At 47.2% G+C, this 7305-nt stretch overlaps 1 protein-coding gene across 2 annotated transcripts in view; it reads right to left on the bottom strand.

The window, feature by feature from the left end:
* The window catches only part of hlcs (holocarboxylase synthetase (biotin-(proprionyl-CoA-carboxylase (ATP-hydrolysing)) ligase)), a 53853-nt gene that overhangs the window by 34166 nt on the left and 12382 nt on the right, over positions 1-7305 (bottom strand). The gene's annotated exons all lie outside the window — the stretch shown is intronic.

Raw genomic sequence — 7305 nt, 5'->3', positions numbered from 1 at the left:
CGGCCTTCAACATCCCCGACCCCCAGTACTGCATCTGGCCCACAGCGGAGGCACCAAACGCGGCGTGAGATTAAGCAGAAGGAGGGTAAGCGTGAGCATATTCGGGCTAGCCAGCTTTCACCACAATAAACTGAATTACATTCGATTACTGCTGTTGTGTCTTTGTTTGCGCTGTGTAAGTTACTCAATGCGCGTCACTGACGCTATTCATATAACGTTAATTGGAACACATCTAGAAATAATGCTATACTCAACACTTACTAACTCGTTCATCTCGCTGTAATGGTACATTGCATGTGTTACAAAGTTGGTAGAATAATGATGAAGAGGACTCGGTGTGACTGGGACTCGTGTTTATTCAGAACTCTCAGATACAAACACAATAAACTCGCGCTGACAGACAGCGCTCTTAAAACTCAGTAGTTACTATAAATAACTTTGTTAGCAATCGCAACCGTCTCCGTGATGTCCGGTTCGCGAACGAATCATTCTTTTGAATCGGTTCTTTTTAGTGAACCGAACCAGTTCACCAAATCGGACTGAATCGTTCTAAACGGTTCGCGTCTCGAGTCAGCGCTGATCCATAATTTACTAAAGTTACTAACTTTCTGACATGAGTGACAGCCCCTCCGACTAGAAATAAGCTAATAACCTGAAGTATATGCTGTAACTACAACAGTTCAGACATGCTGAGAACTGATGTGAAGTGAACTCAGGTCCATCCGTCTCTCTGGCAGACTCGTGCCTGCTCGTGCCTCGTTAAACCACGCCCCCTCCGCTCATTTAAAATGCAAAGATGTCAGCCAATCACAACAGTGGGCGTTTTTGCTGAAGTCTCACAGCAGACACGCCTCTTGAAGCAGGGCATTCAGCCACAGGGCAAACAGCAGTATAGAAAAAATGCCTTTTATTTCTAAATTATGACATTTTATGATGTAAAAATCATACTAACAATATAAGTACACCTCAGGAAACACTATACAATAATAGAAAAATGCCATGCCATGGGACCTTTAACGCATTCATTGATACGCATCGGACTCAGTGTGCAAGGTCTCTGTGCGTGACAAACTTTTCAGATCACGAATACGAAAAAATGCATGCGAACATTTGGGACTCAGTGCAAAGGCCTTCAGTCTGCGTTAGTCCAGCTGGGGAACGCCAGGTCTACTCTGCAGAACACACAGCTTGTTCTCTTGTTTTTTAAGAATGTAATGATCCCAAACTTTAGACATCTTTACTCTCCGCCGTGTGTCCTGACCCTAACCCTGACCCTGACCCTGGCTGAGGTGCTTCCAGCGGCCCGTGTGGATCAGATCCAGTGTTTAGTCTAACGAGGCTTGAGTTTTTGAACGTTTGTAATCGAGTTAATCGATGAATCGTCTCAGCCCTAGTCAGGATTGTCTAATGTTGTGTAGTCGTGCTTTGAGTCGATTGTTTTGTGTGATAATGACAAATTATGCAAGACTTCGTGTCCAGACTGTCAGATAAAGAACTGATGAACACAAGCAGGAGATATTAATAACTGATTCTAATTATGAAGTAATGTTTGTGTTTTGTAGTTTGGCTTTTCTGACAGATGAGTGTCACATGCTCTCCCTCAGATGTTGATGATTAATCTAACCCTTTATATGATCACATGATCTCCAGCCACAGACTGACCTCTAGTGGTCAGCCTGACTCTGATCTCTGAAATCAGCACCAATCAGAACCCTCGGAAGACCAAACAGTCCAATCAGCTCTGGGAGACACTCGATGATGTCATTGAGGAGATGAGAAGAGCTTCCTCATGATCCCTCACGGCTCTAAGAGGATGATCAGGGGACCGTATGAGCACAGCGGTGTGACCTCCGCCCAGATGCAGAGAGGGGTCGTGGCGGGGTCGTGACGGGGTCGTGGCAGGTGTGGCTCTGACCAGGGTCAGCAGCAGGGCGGGGTCACGCGTCACATCTGCTGCTCTCATGAATGCAAATGTGCGTTTGCACTTCAGGTCTGGAGGGACGATCAGAAGCATGACATCACCATCAGCGGCCAATAACCCTTCAGACATCACGACCCGATCACTCACACACACACACACAAACTCACACACTCACACTCACACACTACCCCTAACCCTACCCATCACACACACACACACACACACACACACACACACTACCCCTAATCCTACCCATCACACACACACACACACACACACACACACACACACACTACCCCTAACCCTACCCATCACACACACACACACACACACACACACACTACCCCTAACCCTACCCATCACACACACACACACTACCCCTAATCCTACCCATCACACACACACACACACACACACACACTACCCCTAACCCTACCCATCACACACACACACACACACACACACTACCCCTAACCCTACCCATCACACACACACACACACACACACACACACACACACACACTACCCCTAACCCTACCCATCACACACACACACACACACACTACCCCTAACCCTACCCATCACACACACACACACACACACTACCCCTAACCCTACCCATCACACACACACACACACACACACTACCCCTAACCCTACCCATCACACACACTACCCCTAACCCTACCCATCACACACACACACACACACACACTCAGAGCGTCAGGCAAAACACACACACACACACACACACACACACACACACACAAGCCTAAAGAGCTCGCACATTACAAATGAAGTAGTTTTTCCTCAGTCTAACACGAACTATTAAAGAGGAGTGGAGTCTGGCCTAAAGAGGGGTGGAGTCTGGCCTATTAAAGAGGGGTGGAGTCTGGCCTATTAAAGAGGGGTGGAGTCTGGCCTATTAAAGAGGGGTGGAGTCTGGCCTAGTCTGGCCTATTAAAGAGGGGTGGAGTCTGGCCTATTAAAGAGGGGTGGAGTCTGGCCTAAAGAGGGGTGGAGTCTGGCCTATTAAAGAGGGGTGGAGTCTGGCCTAAAGAGGGGTGGAGTCTGGCCTAAAGAGGGGTGGAGTCTGGCCTAAAGAGGGGTGGAGTCTGGCCTATTAAAGAGGGGTGGAGTCTGGCCTAAAGAGGGGTGGAGTCACTTTTGTGCAAAGTGAGATTTATTTACAGTGCCGAAAGAATTAAGTCCAACTGTGAGGGGGGTATATATACAGGTGGACATTAAGCACAACAAAACAAACAAACACAATTAAATAAACAAATGAACAAAATATATAAATATAGTATCCACAATATACTCAATATACTCAGGTTTACGGTTCGCTCGAGGCACCACAGTCGCACTATAGACTTGACTTGGTCAACAAGTCCCTATTCTGACTCCACCCCTCTTTAATAGGCCAGACTCCACCCCTCTTTAATAGGCCAGACTCCACCCCTCTTTAGGCCAGACTCCACCCCTCTTTAATAGGCCAGACTCCACCCCTCTGGAGTCTGGCCTATTAAAGAGGGGTGGAGTCTGGCCTATTAAAGAGGGGTGGAGTCTGGCCTAAAGAGGGGTGGAGTCTGCCCTTTTAAAGAGGGGTGGAGTCTGGCCTAAAGAGGGGTGGAGTCTGGCCTATTAAAGAGGAGTGGAGTCTGGCCTATTAAAGAGGAGTGGAGTCTGGCTTATTAAAGAGGGGTGGAGTCTGGCCTATTAAAGAGGAGTGGAGTCTGGCTTATTAAAGAGGGGTGGAGTCTGGCCTATTAAAGAGGAGTGGAGTCTGGCCTAAAGAGGGGTGGAGTCTGGCCTATTAAAGAGGGGTGGAGTCTGGCCTATTAAAGAGGAGTGGAGTCTGGCCTATTAAAGAGGGGTGGAGTCTGGCCTATTTAAGAGGAGTGGAGTCTGGCTTATTAAAGAGGGGTGGAGTCTGGCCTATTAAAGAGGGGTGGAGTCTGGCCTATTAAAGAGGAGTGGAGTCTGGCCTATTAAAGAGGAGTGGAGTCTGGCCTATTAAAGAGGAGTGGAGTCTGGCCTATTTAAGAGGAGTGGAGTCTGGCCTATTAAAGAGGGGTGGAGTCTGGCCTATTAAAGAGGAGTGGAGTCTGGCCTATTAAAGAGGAGTGGAGTCTGGCCTATTTAAGAGGAGTGGAGTCTGGCTTATTAAAGAGGGGTGGAGTCTGGCCTATTAAAGAGGGGTGGAGTCTGGCCTATTAAAGAGGAGTGGAGTCTGGCCTATTAAAGAGGAGTGGAGTCTGGCCTATTAAAGAGGGGTGGAGTCTGGCCTATTAAAGAGGAGTGGAGTCTGGCCTATTAAAGAGGAGTGGAGTCTGGCCTATTAAAGAGGAGTGGAGTCTGGCTTATTAAAGAGGGGTGGAGTCTGGCCTATTAAAGAGGAGTGGAGTCTGGCCTATTAAAGAGGGGTGGAGTCTGGCCTATTAAAGAGGAGTGGAGTCTGGCCTATTAAAGAGGAGTGGAGTCTGGCCTATTTAAGAGGAGTGGAGTCTGGCTTATTAAAGAGGGGTGGAGTCTGGCCTATTAAAGAGGGGTGGAGTCTGGCCTATTAAAGAGGAGTGGAGTCTGGCCTATTAAAGAGGGGTGGAGTCTGGCCTATTAAAGAGGAGTGGAGTCTGGCCTATTAAAGAGGAGTGGAGTCTGGCTTATTAAAGAGGGGTGGAGTCTGGCCTATTAAAGAGGGGTGGAGTCTGGCCTAAAGAGGGGTGGAGTCTGGCCTATTAAAGAGGGGTGGAGTCAGAATAGGGACTTGTTGACCAAGTCAAGTCTATAGTGCGACTGTGGTGCCTCGAGCGAACCGTAAACCTGAGTATATTGTGGATACTATATTTATATATTTTGTTCATTTGTTTATTTAATTGTGTTTGTTTGTTTTGTTGTGCTTAATGTCCACCTGTATATATACCCCCCTCACAGTTGGACTTAATTCTTTCGGCACTGTAAATAAATCTCACTTTGCACAAAAGTGCCATTGCGGACTGAGCCATCAGTTTTATTGACATCTTACGGACATTAACTACGTCCCCAAGCGATCTGGTGGAGCTCGCTTTATCACAATCTTATAATATAAATCCGATCTTCAATTCCCGCACTATATGCACGTTTAACGGAGTTCATGTCAACGAAAGCAACAGATATGAGCATTTATTCATCAGCTCATCAGATCAGAGGCGGCGAGTGAGCACTGGAAGAGCTTTAGTCTCATGAGTTTAATGGAGATGATGGCGTTTATGAGCATCTCAGACTCAGCTTATTCTCAGCTTCACTTCTGGCCGTTAACGCGTTGGCCGTTAGCGTGTTGGCCGTTAGCGTGTTGGCCGTTAGCGTGTTGGCCGTTAGCGTGTGGGCCGTTAGCGTGTTGGCCGTTAGTGTGTTGGCCGTTAGCGTGTTGACTGTTAGCGTGTTGGCCGTTAACGTGTTGGCAGTTAGCGTGTTGGCCGTTAGCGTGTGGGCCGTTAGCGTGTTGGCCGTTAGTGTGTTGGCCGTTAGCGTGTTGGCCGTTAGCGTGTTGACTGTTAGCGTGTTGGCCGTTAGCGTGTTGGCCGTTAGCGTGTTGGCCGTTAGCGTGTGGGCCGTTAGCGTGTGGGCCGTTAGCGTGTGGGCCGTTAGCGTGTTGGCCGTTAGCGTGTGGGCCGTTAGCGTGTTGACTGTTAGCGTGTTGGCCGTTAACGTGTTGGCCGTTAGCGTGTTGGCCGTTAGCGTGTTGGCCGTTAGCGTGTGGGCCGTTAGCGTGTTGGCCGTTAGCGTGTTGGCCGTTAGTGTGTTGGCCGTTAGCGTGTTGGCCGTTAGCGTGTTGACTGTTAGCGTGTTGGCCGTTAGCGTGTTGGCCGTTAGCGTGTGGGCCGTTAGCGTGTTGACTGTTAGCGTGTTGGCCGTTAGCGTGTTGGTTTGCTTTCCTCATTAGCGGATGTGTGTGTGTTGCATTTGCCGTCCTCTAAACACTGAGTCAGTCTTCACAGTTGCGGACTCGCGATATCATGGTCTTTCATTGCAAAACTACGCCCCATGCTATCTGTTCCTGTTGCGGAAAAATTGATTAATACTTTCGTATTTTCTCGCATTGATTATTGCAATGCGCTTCTGAATGGGGTCTCTAAAACTACCTTAAATAAATTACAGTCAGTGCAAAATTCGGCCGCTAGAATTCTCACACGCACCAGGACTAGCGAACACATCACTCCAGTTTTAGAGTCACTGCACTGGCTTCCTGTCAGGTTTCGGATTGATTTTAAAATTCTTATGCTGACTTACAAGGCCCTTCACGGCTTGGCGCCTCAATACTTATCCGAACTTTTAACTGTTTACACGCCTAGACGTAATCTCCGCTCCTCTGATGCGGGCCTTTTAATTGTTCCTTCTACCCGTCTACGCTCTATGGGTGACCGGGCCTTCTCCACTTGTGCACCTAAACTCTGGAATTCTCTTCCGATGATGATCAGACAGGCGGATTCTCTTACTGTTTTTAAATCTGCTCTTAAGACACATTTTTTCAGAATGGCTTTTATATGATTTTTATTCTTGACTTTTTTTTTATTTTTTTTTTATATGTATCTTGTGCTTTTAATCTGTCTATGCTTGTAAAGCGCTTTGAGATTCTCTTTTTAAAGGCGCTATATAAAATAAAGATTATTATTATTATTATTATTATTTCTTTTAATTATTGAATGTCTAAAATATAAAATGATGGAGAAGCCTAAAAAGACCTGAAGCCGGCCCTAGGGGCGCAAAAGAGTCGGGGCCCGTCGGGCTCTAGTTCATACAGGGCTAGTGGTGTATACAGCTGTACACACACACACACACACACACACACACACACACACACACACACTCAGGATGGGCGAGTGTGTGAGGGGTGATGGGTCTTCAGCTGTGATGACACGTCTTCTCTTGTTCATTAGTGTGTGAGATTCACCCCAGGGGCCGGTTGCATAAACTAAGCCATTATGTTAAGACAGTGTCTTAAGATCGAGTATGAGCCTCTAGCAGTTAGGCAAGTGGCATTCAGTCTTACTTACAAATTAGGCCAGTCTATGTTTTTGTGTAACTGATGTAAAAAAATTATGAACAGTCTTAAAGAAAAAAAATAATGTCTAACTTGTAAGACTAGTCTTAACGGTTTATGCAACCGGCCCCAGAACTCATTGGGCTCTGCTCTCGCCGGGTTCAGTCAGTTTGTGTAGCGCTGCCACCTAGCGGTGAACTCCAGAACAGCAGCACACCGACATGAGACCAGAAGAGATATAACGTCATCGTGTGTGTGTGTGTGTGTGTGTGTGTGTGTGTGTGTGTGTGAAGATGAACGAAGGGCTGACGGGTTTGACATGAGGAATTAATGACAGGATTTACACTTTTGGCTGAACTGTCCC

The sequence above is a fragment of the Gobio gobio genome (genome assembly GCF_949357685.1).
Source record: "Gobio gobio genome assembly, chromosome: 22".
Taxonomy (NCBI): domain Eukaryota; kingdom Metazoa; phylum Chordata; class Actinopteri; order Cypriniformes; family Gobionidae; genus Gobio; species Gobio gobio.
Note: the sequence above shows the minus strand (reverse complement) of the source record. Positions and strands in the feature narration are given on the sequence as shown.